Source organism: Crocodylus siamensis, unplaced genomic scaffold (assembly GCF_052110815.1).
Source record: "Crocodylus siamensis isolate JL-2025a unplaced genomic scaffold, ASM5211081v1 HiC_scaffold_16, whole genome shotgun sequence".
NCBI lineage: Eukaryota > Metazoa > Chordata > Crocodylia > Crocodylidae > Crocodylus > Crocodylus siamensis.
Genome location: NW_028324426.1, coordinates 338331 through 356583, shown reverse-complemented (window position 1 = coordinate 356583; position 18253 = coordinate 338331).

Here is an 18253-nt window from a genome sequence, read left to right as displayed (position 1 = left end):
GACCCTCACAACTGCCAGGGGCTTAAGCCTCCATCAAGTGCCCCCCCCCACGGGCTTAAGCCTCCAACAAGTGCCCCCCCCACCTGGGCCAGGCCCCATTCCCTTCCCAGGGTTGTCCTGGTGGCTGCAAGGCCCCATTCGCTTACCTGGGGTTGACCTCCTGGCTGCAAGGCCCCATTCGCATACCTGGGTTTGCCTTGGTGCCTGCTAGGCCCCATTCGCTTGCCTTGGGTTGACCTGGTGTCTGCAAGGCCCCATTAGCTTGCCTGGGGTTGACCTGGGCTCCAAAAGTCCCCCTGGCATGCCTGGGGTTGTCCTGGTGCCCGGACTTGCTGCCGCCCTGGGCTTAACTCCCGAAAAACCACCGGGAGGGCAGACGCAGGACCCCGACAACCGCCAGGGTCTTAATCCTCCATCAAGTCCCCCCCCCACGCGGACTTAAGCCTGCAAGGAGTGCCCCCACCACCTGGGCCAGGCCCATTTAAGTTGCCCGGCTTGACCTGGTGGCTGCAAGGCCCCATTCACTTGCATGGGGTTGACCTGGTGGCTGCAGGGCCCCAATCGCTTGCCTGGGGTTGACCTGCTGTCTGCAAGGCCCCATTCACTTGCCTTGAGTTTACCTGGTGTCTGCAAGGCCCCATTCGCTTGCCTAGGGTTGACCTGGGCTCCAAAAGTTCCCCTACGCATGCCTGGAGTTGACCTGGTGACCGGACTTGCTGCCGTCCTGGGCTTCACTCCCAAAAAACCACTGGGAGTGCGGACGCAGGACCCTCACAACCGCCAGGGGCTTAAGCTTCCATCAAGTGCCCCCCCGACATGGGCTTAAGCCTCCAACAAGTGCCCCCCCACCTGGGCCAGGCCCCATTCCCTTCCCAGGGTTGACCTGGTGGCTGCAAGGCCCCATTCGCTTACCTGGGGTTGACCTGCTGGCTGCAAGGCCCCTTTAGCTTGCCTGGGGTTGACCTGGGCTCCAAAAGTCCCCCTAGGCATGCCTGGGGTTGTCCTGGAGCCCGGACTTGCTGCCGCCCTTGTGCTTCACTCCCAAAAAACCAGTGGGAATGTGGACGCAGGACCCCCACAAACACAAGGGCCTTAAGCTTCCATCAAGTGCCCCCCCCATCCGGACTTAAGCCTCCAAGGAGTGCCCCCCGCACCTGGGCCAGGCCCCATTCACTTGCCTGAGGTTGACCTGGTGGCTGCAGGGCCCCATAGGCTTGCAGGGGGTCGTCCTGGCAGCTGCAAGGCCCCACTCGCTTGCCCGGGGTTGACCTGGTGGCTGCAAGGCCCCAGTCGCTTGCCTGGGATTCACCTGCTGTCTGCAAGGCCCCATTCACTTGCCTCGAGTTTACCTGGTGTCTGCAAGGCCCCATTCGCTTGCCTAGGGTTGACCTGGGCTCCAAAAGTTCCCCTAGGCATGCCTTGGGTTGACCTGGTGACCGGACTTGCTGCCGCCCTGGGCTTCACTCCCAAAAAACCACCGGGAGTGCGGACGCAGGACCCTCACAACCGCCAGGGGCTTAAGCCTCCATCAAGTGCCCCCCCGACACGGGCTTAAGCCTCCAACAAGTGCCCCCCCCACCTGGGCCAGGCCCCATTCCCTTCCCAGGGTTGACCTGGTGGCTGCAAGGCCCCATTCGCTTACCTGGGGTTGACCTGCTGGCTGCAAGGCCCCATTTACCTGGGTTTGCCTGGTGCCTGCTAGGCCCCATTCGCTTGCCTGGGTTGACCTGGTGTCTGCAAGGCCCCATTAGCTTGCCTGGGGTTGACCTGGGCTCCAAAAGTCCCCCTAGGCATGCCTGGGGTTGTCCTGGAGCCCGGACTTGCTGCCGCCCTGGGCTTCACTCCCAAAAAACCACTGGGAATGTGGACGCAGGACCCCCACAAACACCAGGGCCTTAAGCTTCCATCAAGTGCCCCCCCCATCCGGACTTAAGCCTCCAAGGAGTGCCCCCCGCACCTGGGCCAGGCCCCATTCACTTGCCTGAGGTTGACCTGGTGGCTGCAGGGCCCCATAGGCTTGCAGGGGGTCCCTTCACTTGCTGGGGTTGACCTGGTGGCTGCAAGGCCCCAGTCGCTTGCCTGGGATTCACCTGCTGTCTGCAAGGCCCCATTCACTTGCCTCGAGTTTACCTGGTGTCTGCAAGGCCCCATTCGCTTGCCTAGGGTTGACCTGGGCTCCAAAAGTTCCCCTAGGCATGCCTGGGTTGACCTGGTGACCGGACTTGCTGCCGCCCTGGGCTTCACTCCCAAAAAACCACCGGGAGTGCGGACGCAGGACCCTCACAACCGCCAGGGGCTTAAGCCTCCATCAAGTGCCCCCCCGACACGGGCTTAAGCCTCCAACAAGTGCCCCCCCACCTGGGCCAGGCCCCATTCCCTTCCCAGGGTTGACCTGGTGGCTGCAAGGCCCCATTCGCTTACCTGGGGTTGACCTGCTGGCTGCAAGGCCCCTTTAGCTTGCCTGGGGTTGACCTGGGCTCCAAAAGTCCCCCTAGGCATGCCTGGGGTTGTCCTGGAGCCCGGACTTGCTGCCGCCCTTGTGCTTCACTCCCAAAAAACCACTGGGAATGTGGACGCAGGACCCCCACAAACACCAGGGCCTTAAGCTTCCATCAAGTGCCCCCCCCATCCGGACTTAAGCCTCCAAGGAGTGCCCCCCGCACCTGGGCCAGGCCCCATTCACTTGCCTGAGGTTGACCTGGTGGCTGCAGGGCCCCATAGGCTTGCAGGGGGTCGTCCTGGCAGCTGCAAGGCCCCACTCGCTTGCCCGGGCTTGACCTGGTGGCTGCAAGGCCCCAGTCGCTTGCCTGGGATTCACCTGCTGTCTGCAAGGCCCCATTCACTTGCCTCGAGTTTACCTGGTGTCTGCAAGGCCCCATTCGCTTGCCTAGGGTTGACCTGGGCTCCAAAAGTTCCCCTAGGCATGCCTGGGTTGACCTGGTGACCGGACTTGCTGCCGCCCTGGGCTTCACTCCCAAAAAACCACCGGGAGTGCGGACGCAGGACCCTCACAACTGCCAGGGGCTTAAGCCTCCATCAAGTGCCCCCCCCCACGGGCTTAAGCCTCCAACAAGTGCCCCCCCCACCTGGGCCAGGCCCCATTCCCTTCCCAGGGTTGTCCTGGTGGCTGCAAGGCCCCATTCGCTTACCTGGGGTTGACCTCCTGGCTGCAAGGCCCCATTCGCATACCTGGGTTTGCCTTGGTGCCTGCTAGGCCCCATTCGCTTGCCTTGGGTTGACCTGGTGTCTGCAAGGCCCCATTAGCTTGCCTGGGGTTGACCTGGGCTCCAAAAGTCCCCCTGGCATGCCTGGGGTTGTCCTGGTGCCCGGACTTGCTGCCGCCCTGGGCTTAACTCCCGAAAAACCACCGGGAGGGCAGACGCAGGACCCCGACAACCGCCAGGGTCTTAATCCTCCATCAAGTCCCCCCCCCACGCGGACTTAAGCCTGCAAGGAGTGCCCCCACCACCTGGGCCAGGCCCATTTAAGTTGCCCGGCTTGACCTGGTGGCTGCAAGGCCCCATTCACTTGCATGGGGTTGACCTGGTGGCTGCAGGGCCCCAATCGCTTGCCTGGGGTTGACCTGCTGTCTGCAAGGCCCCATTCACTTGCCTCGAGTTTACCTGGTGTCTGCAAGGCCCCATTCGCTTGCCTAGGGTTGACCTGGGCTCCAAAAGTTCCCCTACGCATGCCTGGAGTTGACCTGGTGACCGGACTTGCTGCCGTCCTGGGCTTCACTCCCAAAAAACCACTGGGAGTGCGGACGCAGGACCCTCACAACCGCCAGGGGCTTAAGCTTCCATCAAGTGCCCCCCCGACATGGGCTTAAGCCTCCAACAAGTGCCCCCCCCACCTGGGCCAGGCCCCATTCCCTTCCCAGGGTTGACCTGGTGGCTGCAAGGCCCCATTCGCTTACCTGGGGTTGACCTGCTGGCTGCAAGGCCCCTTTAGCTTGCCTGGGGTTGACCTGGGCTCCAAAAGTCCCCCTAGGCATGCCTGGGGTTGTCCTGGAGCCCGGACTTGCTGCCGCCCTTGTGCTTCACTCCCAAAAAACCAGTGGGAATGTGGACGCAGGACCCCCACAAACACAAGGGCCTTAAGCTTCCATCAAGTGCCCCCCCCATCCGGACTTAAGCCTCCAAGGAGTGCCCCCCGCACCTGGGCCAGGCCCCATTCACTTGCCTGAGGTTGACCTGGTGGCTGCAGGGCCCCATAGGCTTGCAGGGGGTCGTCCTGGCAGCTGCAAGGCCCCACTCGCTTGCCCGGGGTTGACCTGGTGGCTGCAAGGCCCCAGTCGCTTGCCTGGGATTCACCTGCTGTCTGCAAGGCCCCATTCACTTGCCTCGAGTTTACCTGGTGTCTGCAAGGCCCCATTCGCTTGCCTAGGGTTGACCTGGGCTCCAAAAGTTCCCCTAGGCATGCCTTGGGTTGACCTGGTGACCGGACTTGCTGCCGCCCTGGGCTTCACTCCCAAAAAACCACCGGGAGTGCGGACGCAGGACCCTCACAACCGCCAGGGGCTTAAGCCTCCATCAAGTGCCCCCCCGACACGGGCTTAAGCCTCCAACAAGTGCCCCCCCCACCTGGGCCAGGCCCCATTCCCTTCCCAGGGTTGTCCTGGTGGCTGCAAGGCCCCATTCGCTTACCTGGGGTTGACCTGGCTGCAAGGCTGCAAGGCCCCATTCGCATACCTGGGTTTGCCTTGGTGCCTGCTAGGCCCCATTCGCTTGCCTTGGGTTGACCTGGTGTCTGCAAGGCCCCATTAGCTTGCCTGGGGTTGACCTGGGCTCCAAAAGTCCCCCTAGGCATGCCTGGGGTTGTCCTGGAGCCCGGACTTGCTGCCGCCCTTGTGCTTCACTCCCAAAAAACCACTGGGAATGTGGACGCAGGACCCCCACAAACACCAGGGCCTTAAGCTTCCATCAAGTGCCCCCCCCATCCGGACTTAAGCCTCCAAGGAGTGCCCCCCGCACCTGGGCCAGGCCCCATTCACTTGCCTGAGGTTGACCTGGTGGCTGCAGGGCCCCATAGGCTTGCAGGGGGTCGTCCTGGCAGCTGCAAGGCCCCACTCGCTTGCATGGGGTTGACCTGGTGGCTGCAAGGCCCCAGTCGCTTGCCTGGGATTCACCTGCTGTCTGCAAGGCCCCATTCACTTGCCTCGAGTTTACCTGGTGTCTGCAAGGCCCCATTCGCTTGCCTAGGGTTGACCTGGGCTCCAAAAGTTCCCCTAGGCATGCCTGGGTTGACCTGGTGACCGGACTTGCTGCCGCCCTGGGCTTCACTCCCAAAAAACCACCGGGAGTGCGGACGCAGGACCCTCACAACCGCCAGGGGCTTAAGCCTCCATCAAGTGCCCCCCCGACACGGGCTTAAGCCTCCAACAAGTGCCCCCCCACCTGGGCCAGGCCCCATTCCCTTCCCAGGGTTGACCTGGTGGCTGCAAGGCCCCATTCGCTTACCTGGGGTTGACCTGCTGGCTGCAAGGCCCCTTTAGCTTGCCTGGGGTTGACCTGGGCTCCAAAAGTCCCCCTAGGCATGCCTGGGGTTGTCCTGGAGCCCGGACTTGCTGCCGCCCTTGTGCTTCACTCCCAAAAAACCAGTGGGAATGTGGACGCAGGACCCCCACAAACACAAGGGCCTTAAGCTTCCATCAAGTGCCCCCCCCATCCGGACTTAAGCCTCCAAGGAGTGCCCCCCGCACCTGGGCCAGGCCCCATTCACTTGCCTGAGGTTGACCTGGTGGCTGCAGGGCCCCATAGGCTTGCAGGGGGTCGTCCTGGCAGCTGCAAGGCCCCACTCGCTTGCCCGGGCTTGACCTGGTGGCTGCAAGGCCCCAGTCGCTTGCCTGGGATTCACCTGCTGTCTGCAAGGCCCCATTCACTTGCCTCGAGTTTACCTGGTGTCTGCAAGGCCCCATTCGCTTGCCTAGGGTTGACCTGGGCTCCAAAAGTTCCCCTAGGCATGCCTGGGTTGACCTGGTGACCGGACTTGCTGCCGCCCTGGGCTTCACTCCCAAAAAACCACCGGGAGTGCGGACGCAGGACCCTCACAACTGCCAGGGGCTTAAGCCTCCATCAAGTGCCCCCCCCCACGGGCTTAAGCCTCCAACAAGTGCCCCCCCCACCTGGGCCAGGCCCCATTCCCTTCCCAGGGTTGTCCTGGTGGCTGCAAGGCCCCATTCGCTTACCTGGGGTTGACCTCCTGGCTGCAAGGCCCCATTCGCATACCTGGGTTTGCCTTGGTGCCTGCTAGGCCCCATTCGCTTGCCTTGGGTTGACCTGGTGTCTGCAAGGCCCCATTAGCTTGCCTGGGGTTGACCTGGGCTCCAAAAGTCCCCCTGGCATGCCTGGGGTTGTCCTGGTGCCCGGACTTGCTGCCGCCCTGGGCTTAACTCCCGAAAAACCACCGGGAGGGCAGACGCAGGACCCCGACAACCGCCAGGGTCTTAATCCTCCATCAAGTCCCCCCCCCACGCGGACTTAAGCCTGCAAGGAGTGCCCCCACCACCTGGGCCAGGCCCATTTAAGTTGCCCGGCTTGACCTGGTGGCTGCAAGGCCCCATTCACTTGCATGGGGTTGACCTGGTGGCTGCAGGGCCCCAATCGCTTGCCTGGGGTTGACCTGCTGTCTGCAAGGCCCCATTCACTTGCCTCGAGTTTACCTGGTGTCTGCAAGGCCCCATTCGCTTGCCTAGGGTTGACCTGGGCTCCAAAAGTTCCCCTACGCATGCCTGGAGTTGACCTGGTGACCGGACTTGCTGCCGTCCTGGGCTTCACTCCCAAAAAACCACTGGGAGTGCGGACGCAGGACCCTCACAACCGCCAGGGGCTTAAGCTTCCATCAAGTGCCCCCCCGACATGGGCTTAAGCCTCCAACAAGTGCCCCCCCCACCTGGGCCAGGCCCCATTCCCTTCCCAGGGTTGACCTGGTGGCTGCAAGGCCCCATTCGCTTACCTGGGGTTGACCTGCTGGCTGCAAGGCCCCTTTAGCTTGCCTGGGGTTGACCTGGGCTCCAAAAGTCCCCCTAGGCATGCCTGGGGTTGTCCTGGAGCCCGGACTTGCTGCCGCCCTTGTGCTTCACTCCCAAAAAACCAGTGGGAATGTGGACGCAGGACCCCCACAAACACAAGGGCCTTAAGCTTCCATCAAGTGCCCCCCCCATCCGGACTTAAGCCTCCAAGGAGTGCCCCCCGCACCTGGGCCAGGCCCCATTCACTTGCCTGAGGTTGACCTGGTGGCTGCAGGGCCCCATAGGCTTGCAGGGGGTCGTCCTGGCAGCTGCAAGGCCCCACTCGCTTGCCCGGGGTTGACCTGGTGGCTGCAAGGCCCCAGTCGCTTGCCTGGGATTCACCTGCTGTCTGCAAGGCCCCATTCACTTGCCTCGAGTTTACCTGGTGTCTGCAAGGCCCCATTCGCTTGCCTAGGGTTGACCTGGGCTCCAAAAGTTCCCCTAGGCATGCCTTGGGTTGACCTGGTGACCGGACTTGCTGCCGCCCTGGGCTTCACTCCCAAAAAACCACCGGGAGTGCGGACGCAGGACCCTCACAACCGCCAGGGGCTTAAGCCTCCATCAAGTGCCCCCCCGACACGGGCTTAAGCCTCCAACAAGTGCCCCCCCCCAGGGGCTTAAGGCCTCCATCAAGTGCCCCCCCCACGGGCTTAAGCCTCCAACAAGTGCCCCCCCACCTGGGCCAGGCCCCATTCCCTTCCCAGGGTTGACCTGGTGGCTGCAAGGCCCCATTCGCTTACCTGGGGTTGACCTGCTGGCTGCAAGGCCCCTTTAGCTTGCCTGGGGTTGACCTGGGCTCCAAAAGTCCCCCTAGGCATGCCTGGGGTTGTCCTGGAGCCCGGACTTGCTGCCGCCCTTGTGCTTCACTCCCAAAAAACCACTGGGAATGTGGACGCAGGACCCCCACAAACACCAGGGCCTTAAGCTTCCATCAAGTGCCCCCCCCATCCGGACTTAAGCCTCCAAGGAGTGCCCCCCGCACCTGGGCCAGGCCCCATTCACTTGCCTGAGGTTGACCTGGTGGCTGCAGGGCCCCATAGGCTTGCAGGGGGTCGTCCTGGCAGCTGCAAGGCCCCACTCGCTTGCCCGGGCTTGACCTGGTGGCTGCAAGGCCCCAGTCGCTTGCCTGGGATTCACCTGCTGTCTGCAAGGCCCCATTCACTTGCCTCGAGTTTACCTGGTGTCTGCAAGGCCCCATTCGCTTGCCTAGGGTTGACCTGGGCTCCAAAAGTTCCCCTAGGCATGCCTTGGGTTGACCTGGTGACCGGACTTGCTGCCGCCCTGGGCTTCACTCCCAAAAAACCACCGGGAGTGCGGACGCAGGACCCTCACAACTGCCAGGGGCTTAAGCCTCCATCAAGTGCCCCCCCCCACGGGCTTAAGCCTCCAACAAGTGCCCCCCCCACCTGGGCCAGGCCCCATTCCCTTCCCAGGGTTGTCCTGGTGGCTGCAAGGCCCCATTCGCTTACCTGGGGTTGACCTCCTGGCTGCAAGGCCCCATTCGCATACCTGGGTTTGCCTTGGTGCCTGCTAGGCCCCATTCGCTTGCCTTGGGTTGACCTGGTGTCTGCAAGGCCCCATTAGCTTGCCTGGGGTTGACCTGGGCTCCAAAAGTCCCCCTGGCATGCCTGGGGTTGTCCTGGTGCCCGGACTTGCTGCCGCCCTGGGCTTAACTCCCGAAAAACCACCGGGAGGGCAGACGCAGGACCCCGACAACCGCCAGGGTCTTAATCCTCCATCAAGTCCCCCCCCCACGCGGACTTAAGCCTGCAAGGAGTGCCCCCACCACCTGGGCCAGGCCCATTTAAGTTGCCCGGCTTGACCTGGTGGCTGCAAGGCCCCATTCACTTGCATGGGGTTGACCTGGTGGCTGCAGGGCCCCAATCGCTTGCCTGGGGTTGACCTGCTGTCTGCAAGGCCCCATTCACTTGCCTCGAGTTTACCTGGTGTCTGCAAGGCCCCATTCGCTTGCCTAGGGTTGACCTGGGCTCCAAAAGTTCCCCTACGCATGCCTGGAGTTGACCTGGTGACCGGACTTGCTGCCGTCCTGGGCTTCACTCCCAAAAAACCACTGGGAGTGCGGACGCAGGACCCTCACAACCGCCAGGGGCTTAAGCTTCCATCAAGTGCCCCCCCGACATGGGCTTAAGCCTCCAACAAGTGCCCCCCCCACCTGGGCCAGGCCCCATTCCCTTCCCAGGGTTGACCTGGTGGCTGCAAGGCCCCATTCGCTTACCTGGGGTTGACCTGCTGGCTGCAAGGCCCCTTTAGCTTGCCTGGGGTTGACCTGGGCTCCAAAAGTCCCCCTAGGCATGCCTGGGGTTGTCCTGGAGCCCGGACTTGCTGCCGCCCTTGTGCTTCACTCCCAAAAAACCAGTGGGAATGTGGACGCAGGACCCCCACAAACACAAGGGCCTTAAGCTTCCATCAAGTGCCCCCCCCATCCGGACTTAAGCCTCCAAGGAGTGCCCCCCGCACCTGGGCCAGGCCCCATTCACTTGCCTGAGGTTGACCTGGTGGCTGCAGGGCCCCATAGGCTTGCAGGGGGTCGTCCTGGCAGCTGCAAGGCCCCACTCGCTTGCCCGGGTTGACCTGGTGGCTGCAAGGCCCCAGTCGCTTGCCTGGGATTCACCTGCTGTCTGCAAGGCCCCATTCACTTGCCTCGAGTTTACCTGGTGTCTGCAAGGCCCCATTCGCTTGCCTAGGGTTGACCTGGGCTCCAAAAGTTCCCCTAGGCATGCCTGGGTTGACCTGGTGACCGGACTTGCTGCCGCCCTGGGCTTCACTCCCAAAAAACCACCGGGAGTGCGGACGCAGGACCCTCACAACCGCCAGGGGCTTAAGCCTCCATCAAGTGCCCCCCCGAGCTTCCATCAAGTGCCCCCCCCATCCGGACTTAAGCCTCCAAGGAGTGCCCCCCGCACCTGGGCCAGGCCCCATTCACTTGCCTGAGGTTGACCTGGTGGCTGCAGGGCCCCATAGGCTTGCAGGGGGTCGTCCTGGCAGCTGCAAGGCCCCACTCGCTTGCCCGGGCTTGACCTGGTGGCTGCAAGGCCCCAGTCGCTTGCCTGGGATTCACCTGCTGTCTGCAAGGCCCCATTCACTTGCCTCGAGTTTACCTGGTGTCTGCAAGGCCCCATTCGCTTGCCTAGGGTTGACCTGGGCTCCAAAAGTTCCCCTAGGCATGCCTGGGTTGACCTGGTGACCGGACTTGCTGCCGCCCTGGGCTTCACTCCCAAAAAACCACCGGGAGTGCGGACGCAGGACCCTCACAACTGCCAGGGGCTTAAGCCTCCATCAAGTGCCCCCCCCCACGGGCTTAAGCCTCCAACAAGTGCCCCCCCCACCTGGGCCAGGCCCCATTCCCTTCCCAGGGTTGTCCTGGTGGCTGCAAGGCCCCATTCGCTTACCTGGGGTTGACCTCCTGGCTGCAAGGCCCCATTCGCATACCTGGGTTTGCCTTGGTGCCTGCTAGGCCCCATTCGCTTGCCTTGGGTTGACCTGGTGTCTGCAAGGCCCCATTAGCTTGCCTGGGGTTGACCTGGGCTCCAAAAGTCCCCCTGGCATGCCTGGGGTTGTCCTGGTGCCCGGACTTGCTGCCGCCCTGGGCTTAACTCCCGAAAAACCACCGGGAGGGCAGACGCAGGACCCCGACAACCGCCAGGGTCTTAATCCTCCATCAAGTCCCCCCCCCACGCGGACTTAAGCCTGCAAGGAGTGCCCCCACCACCTGGGCCAGGCCCATTTAAGTTGCCCGGCTTGACCTGGTGGCTGCAAGGCCCCATTCACTTGCATGGGGTTGACCTGGTGGCTGCAGGGCCCCAGGGCCCCAATCGCTTGCCTGGGGTTGACCTGCTGTCTGCAAGGCCCCATTCACTTGCCTCGAGTTTACCTGGTGTCTGCAAGGCCCCATTCGCTTGCCTAGGGTTGACCTGGGCTCCAAAAGTTCCCCTACGCATGCCTGGAGTTGACCTGGTGACCGGACTTGCTGCCGTCCTGGGCTTCACTCCCAAAAAACCACTGGGAGTGCGGACGCAGGACCCTCACAACCGCCAGGGGCTTAAGCTTCCATCAAGTGCCCCCCCGACATGGGCTTAAGCCTCCAACAAGTGCCCCCCCCACCTGGGCCAGGCCCCATTCCCTTCCCAGGGTTGACCTGGTGGCTGCAAGGCCCCATTCGCTTACCTGGGGTTGACCTGCTGGCTGCAAGGCCCCTTTAGCTTGCCTGGGGTTGACCTGGGCTCCAAAAGTCCCCCTAGGCATGCCTGGGGTTGTCCTGGAGCCCGGACTTGCTGCCGCCCTTGTGCTTCACTCCCAAAAAACCAGTGGGAATGTGGACGCAGGACCCCCACAAACACAAGGGCCTTAAGCTTCCATCAAGTGCCCCCCCCATCCGGACTTAAGCCTCCAAGGAGTGCCCCCCGCACCTGGGCCAGGCCCCATTCACTTGCCTGAGGTTGACCTGGTGGCTGCAGGGCCCCATAGGCTTGCAGGGGGTCGTCCTGGCAGCTGCAAGGCCCCACTCGCTTGCCGGGGTTGACCTGGTGGCTGCAAGGCCCCAGTCGCTTGCCTGGGATTCACCTGCTGTCTGCAAGGCCCCATTCACTTGCCTCGAGTTTACCTGGTGTCTGCAAGGCCCCATTCGCTTGCCTAGGGTTGACCTGGGCTCCAAAAGTTCCCCTAGGCATGCCTTGGGTTGACCTGGTGACCGGACTTGCTGCCGCCCTGGGCTTCACTCCCAAAAAACCACCGGGAGTGCGGACGCAGGACCCTCACAACCGCCAGGGGCTTAAGCCTCCATCAAGTGCCCCCCCGACACGGGCTTAAGCCTCCAACAAGTGCCCCCCCCACCTGGGCCAGGCCCCACCAGGGTTGACCTGGTGGCTGCAAGGCCCCATTCGCTTACCTGGGGTTGACCCTGGCTGCAAGGCCCCTTTAGCTTGCCTGGGGTTGACCTGGGCTCCAAAAGTCCCCCTAGGCATGCCTGGGGTTGTCCTGGAGCCCGGACTTGCTGCCGCCCTTGTGCTTCACTCCCAAAAAACCACTGGGAATGTGGACGCAGGACCCCCACAAACACCAGGGCCTTAAGCTTCCATCAAGTGCCCCCCCCATCCGGACTTAAGCCTCCAAGGAGTGCCCCCCGCACCTGGGCCAGGCCCCATTCACTTGCCTGAGGTTGACCTGGTGGCTGCAGGGCCCCATAGGCTTGCAGGGGGTCGTCCTGGCAGCTGCAAGGCCCCACTCGCTTGCCCGGGCTTGACCTGGTGGCTGCAAGGCCCCAGTCGCTTGCCTGGGATTCACCTGCTGTCTGCAAGGCCCCATTCACTTGCCTCGAGTTTACCTGGTGTCTGCAAGGCCCCATTCGCTTGCCTAGGGTTGACCTGGGCTCCAAAAGTTCCCCTAGGCATGCCTTGGGTTGACCTGGTGACCGGACTTGCTGCCGCCCTGGGCTTCACTCCCAAAAAACCACCGGGAGTGCGGACGCAGGACCCTCACAACTGCCAGGGGCTTAAGCCTCCATCAAGTGCCCCCCCCACGGGCTTAAGCCTCCAACAAGTGCCCCCCCCACCTGGGCCAGGCCCCATTCCCTTCCCAGGGTTGTCCTGGTGGCTGCAAGGCCCCATTCGCTTACCTGGGGTTGACCTCCTGGCTGCAAGGCCCCATTCGCATACCTGGGTTTGCCTTGGTGCCTGCTAGGCCCCATTCGCTTGCCTTGGGTTGACCTGGTGTCTGCAAGGCCCCATTAGCTTGCCTGGGGTTGACCTGGGCTCCAAAAGTCCCCCTGGCATGCCTGGGGTTGTCCTGGTGCCCGGACTTGCTGCCGCCCTGGGCTTAACTCCCGAAAAACCACCGGGAGGGCAGACGCAGGACCCCGACAACCGCCAGGGTCTTAATCCTCCATCAAGTCCCCCCCCACGCGGACTTAAGCCTGCAAGGAGTGCCCCCACCACCTGGGCCAGGCCCATTTAAGTTGCCCGGCTTGACCTGGTGGCTGCAAGGCCCCATTCACTTGCATGGGGTTGACCTGGTGGCTGCAGGGCCCCAATCGCTTGCCTGGGGTTGACCTGCTGTCTGCAAGGCCCCATTCACTTGCCTCGAGTTTACCTGGTGTCTGCAAGGCCCCATTCGCTTGCCTAGGGTTGACCTGGGCTCCAAAAGTTCCCCTACGCATGCCTGGAGTTGACCTGGTGACCGGACTTGCTGCCGTCCTGGGCTTCACTCCCAAAAAACCACTGGGAGTGCGGACGCAGGACCCTCACAACCGCCAGGGGCTTAAGCTTCCATCAAGTGCCCCCCCGACATGGGCTTAAGCCTCCAACAAGTGCCCCCCCCCACCTGGGCCAGGCCCCATTCCCTTCCCAGGGTTGACCTGGTGGCTGCAAGGCCCCATTCGCTTACCTGGGGTTGACCTGCTGGCTGCAAGGCCCCTTTAGCTTGCCTGGGGTTGACCTGGGCTCCAAAAGTCCCCCTAGGCATGCCTGGGGTTGTCCTGGAGCCCGGACTTGCTGCCGCCCTTGTGCTTCACTCCCAAAAAACCAGTGGGAATGTGGACGCAGGACCCCCACAAACACAAGGGCCTTAAGCTTCCATCAAGTGCCCCCCCCATCCGGACTTAAGCCTCCAAGGAGTGCCCCCCGCACCTGGGCCAGGCCCCATTCACTTGCCTGAGGTTGACCTGGTGGCTGCAGGGCCCCATAGGCTTGCAGGGGGTCGTCCTGGCAGCTGCAAGGCCCCACTCGCTTGCCCGGGGTTGACCTGGTGGCTGCAAGGCCCCAGTCGCTTGCCTGGGATTCACCTGCTGTCTGCAAGGCCCCATTCACTTGCCTCGAGTTTACCTGGTGTCTGCAAGGCCCCATTCGCTTGCCTAGGGTTGACCTGGGCTCCAAAAGTTCCCCTAGGCATGCCTTGGGTTGACCTGGTGACCGGACTTGCTGCCGCCCTGGGCTTCACTCCCAAAAAACCACCGGGAGTGCGGACGCAGGACCCTCACAACTGCCAGGGGCTTAAGCCTCCATCAAGTGCCCCCCCGACACGGGCTTAAGCCTCCAACAAGTGCCCCCCCCACCTGGGCCAGGCCCCATTCCCTTCCCAGGGTTGACCTGGTGGCTGCAAGGCCCCATTCGCTTACCTGGGGTTGACCTGGCTGGCTGCAAGGCCCCATTCGCATACCTGGGTTTGCCTTGGTGCCTGCTAGGCCCCATTCGCTTGCCTTGGGTTGACCTGGTGTCTGCAAGGCCCCATTAGCTTGCCTGGGGTTGACCTGGGCTCCAAAAGTCCCCCTGGCATGCCTGGGGTTGTCCTGGTGCCCGGACTTGCTGCCGCCCTGGGCTTCACTCCCAAAAAACCACTGGGATGTGGACGCAGGACCCCCACAACCGCCAGGGCCTTAAGCCTCCATCAAGTGCCCCCCCCATCCGGACTTAAGCCTCCAAGGAGTGCCCCCCCCACCTGGGCCCCCCCACCTGGTGGCTGCAAGGCCCCATTGCCTGGGGTTCAAGGCCCCTTGCCTGGACCTGCTGGTTGACCTGGTGGCTGCAAGGCCCCATTCGCTTGCCTGGGGTTGACCTGGGCTCCAAAAGTTCCCCCTAGGCATGCCTGGGGTTGACCTGGTGGACTGCAAGGCCCCTTCACTCCCAAAAAACCCTGGGGGTTGACCAGGACCCTCACAAAAGTTCCCCTTCCATCAAGTGCCTGGGGTTAACCTCCAACAAGTGACCCCTTGCACCTGGGCCAGGCCCCATTCACTTCCCAAAAAACCACCTGGGGCTGCACGCAGGACCCTCACAACCGCCAGGGGCTTAAGCCTCCTGGGCTCAAGGCCCCCCTTGACCTGGGCTTAACCTGCAACAAGTGCCCCCCCCACCTGCCCCATTCCCTTCCCAGGGTTGACCTGGTGGCTGCAAGGCCCCATTCGCTTGCCTGGGGTTGACCTGGTGTCTGCAAGGCCCCATTAGCTTGCCTGGGGTTGACCTGGGCTCCAAAAGTCCCCCTAGGCATGCCTGGGGTTGTCCTGGAGCCCGGACTTGCTGCCGCCCTTGTGCTTCACTCCCAAAAAACCACTGGGAATGTGGACGCAGGACCCCCACAAACCAGGGCCTTAAGCTTCCATCAAGTGCCCCCCCCATCCGGACTTAAGCCTCCAAGGAGTGCCCCCCGCACCTGGGCCAGGCCCCATTCACTTGCCTGAGGTTGACCTGGTGGCTGCAGGGCCCCATAGGCTTGCAGGGGGTCGTCCTGGCAGCTGCAAGGCCCCACTCGCTTGGGGTTGACCTGGTGGCTGCAAGGCCCCAGTCGCTTGCCTGGGATTCACCTGCTGTCTGCAAGGCCCCATTCACTTGCCTCGAGTTTACCTGGTGTCTGCAAGGCCCCATTCGCTTGCCTAGGGTTGACCTGGGCTCCAAAAGTTCCCCTAGGCATGCCTGGGGTTGACCTGGTGACCGGACTTGCTGCCGCCCTGGGCTTCACTCCCAAAAAACCACCGGGAGTGCGGACGCAGGACCCTCACAACCGCCAGGGGCTTAAGCCTCCATCAAGTGCCCCCCCGACACGGGCTTAAGCCTCCAACAAGTGCCCCCCCCACCTGGGCCAGGCCCCATTCCCTTCCCAGGGTTGACCTGGTGGCTGCAAGGTTGCTTACCTGGGGTTGACCTGGGCTGGCTGCAAGGCCCCACTTTGCCGCCCTTGCTGGGGTGGACGCAGGACCCCCACAAACACCAGGGCCTTAACCTGGGGCTTAAGCCTCCAAAGTGCCCCCCCACCTGGGGTTGACCTGGTGGCTGCAAGGCCCCATTCGCTGTCCTGGCAGCTGCAAGGTCGCTTGCCTGGGGTTGCCTGCTGCTGCAAGGCCCCATTCGCTTGCCTGGGTTGACCTGGTGTCTGCAAGGCCCCATTAGCTTGCCTGGGGTTGACCTGGGCTCCAAAAGTCCCCCTAGGCATGCCTGGGGTTGTCCTGGTGCCCGGACTTGCTGCCGCCCTGGGCTTCACTCCCAAAAAACCACTGGGAATGTGGACGCAGGACCCCCACAACCGCCAGGGCCTTAAGCCTCCATCAAGTCCCCCCCCCACCGGACTTAAGCCTCCAAGGAGTGCCCCCCCACCTGGGCCAGGCCCCATTCACTTGCCTGAGGTTGACCTGGTGGCTGCAAGGCCCCATAGGCTTGCAGGGGGTCGTCCTGGTGGCTGCAAGGCCCCACTCGCTTGCCTGGGGTTGACCTGGTGGCTGCAAGGCCCCAGTCGCCCATTCACCTGCTGTCTGCAAGGCCCCATTCACTTGCCTCGAGTTTACCTGGTGTCTGCAAGGCCCCATTCGCTTGCCTAGGGTTGACCTGGGCTCCAAAAGTTCCCCTAGGCATGCCTGGGGTTGACCTGGTGACCGGACTTGCTGCCGCCCTGGGCTTCACTCCCAAAAAACCACCGGGAGTGCGGACGCAGGACCCTCACAACCGCCAGGGGCTTAAGCCTCCATCAAGTGCCCCCCCGACACGGGCTTAAGCCTCCAACAAGTGCCCCCCCCACCTGGGCCAGGCCCCATTCCCTTCCCAGGGTTGACCTGGTGGCTGCAAGGCCCCATTCGCTTGCCTGGGGTTGACCTGCTGGCTGCAAGGCCCCATTCGCTTGCCTGGGCTTGCTGCAAGGCCCCATTCGCTTGGGGTTGACCTGGGCTCCAAAAGCTTGCCCCCTCCAAAAGTCCCCATGCCTGGGGTTGTCCTGGTGCCCGGACTTGCTGCCGCCCTGGGCTTCACTCCCAAAAAACCACTGGGAATGTGGACGCAGGACCCCCACAACCGCCAGGGCCTTAAGCTTCCATCAAGTGCCCCCCCCATCCGGACTTAAGCCTCCAAGGAGTGCCCCCCCACCTGGGCCAGGCCCCATTCACTTGCCTGGGTTGACCTGGTGGCTGCAAGGCCCCATTAGGCTTGCCTGGGGTTGACCTGGTGGCTGCAAGGCCCCATTCGCTTGCCTGGGGTTGACCTGGTGGCTGCAAGGCCCCATTCGCTTGCCTGGGGTTCACCTGGTGTCTGCAAGGCCCCATTCACTTGCCTCGGGTTGACCTGGTGGCTGCAAGTGGGCAAGGCCCCCATAGGGTTGACCTGGGCTTGCCCCTAGGGTTGACCTGGTGACCGGACTTGCTGCCGCCCTGGGCTTCACTCCCAAAAAACCACCGGGAGTGTGGACGCAGGACCCCACAACTTGCCAGGGGCTTAAGCCTCCATCAAGTGCCCCCCCCACACGGGCTTAAGCCTCCAACAAGTGACCACCTGGGCCAGGCCCCATTCCCTTGCCAGGGTTGACCTGGTGGCTGCAAGGCCCCATTCGCTTGCCTGGGGTTGACCTGGCTGGCTGCAAGGCCCCATTCGCTTGCCTGGTGTCTGGGTTTGCCCCATTGGCTTGCCTGGGGTTGACCTGGGCTCCAAAAGTCCCCCTAGGCATGCCTGGGGTTGACCTGGTGCCCGGACTTGCTGCCGCCCTGGGCTTCACTCCCAAAAAACCACCTGGGAGTGCGGACGCAGGACCCTCACAACTGCCAGGGGCTTAAGCCTCCATCAAGTGCCCCCCCCCATCCGGACTTAAGCCTCCAAACAAGTGCCCCCCCCACCTGGGCCAGGCCCCATTCCCTTGCCAGGGTTGACCGTTGACCTGGTGGCTGCAAGGCCCCATTCGCTTGCCTGGGGTTGACCTGGTGTCTGCAAGGCCCCATTCGCTTGCCTGGGTTGACCTGGTGTCTGCAAGGCCCCATTCGCTTGCCTGGGGTTGACCTGGGCTCCAAAAGTCCCCCTAGGCATGCCTGGGGTTGACCTGGCTGCCCAAGGCTTCACCCAAAAAACCATTCGCACAACCGCCAGGGTTGCCCCCCCGACACCTGGTCTGGCTGCAAGGCCCCATTCGCTTACCTGGGGTTGACCTGGTGGCTGCAAGGCCCCATTCGCTTGCCTGGGGTTGACCTGGGCTCCAAAAGTCCCCCTAGGCATGCCTGGGGTTGACCTGGTGACTTGCTGGGCCCATGGCTTCACTCCCAAAAAACCCTGGAATGCTGCAAGGCCCCATTCACAAACACAAGGGCCTTAAGCTGGTGGCTGCAAGGCCCCATTCCGGACTTAAGCCTCCAAGGAGGCACCTGGGCCAGGCCCCATTCCTGCCTGTTGACCTGGTGGCTGCAGGGCCCTGCCTGGGGTTGACCTGGTGGCTGCAAGGCCCCAGTCGCTTGCCTGGGTTCACCTGGTGGCTGCAAGGCCCCATTCGCTT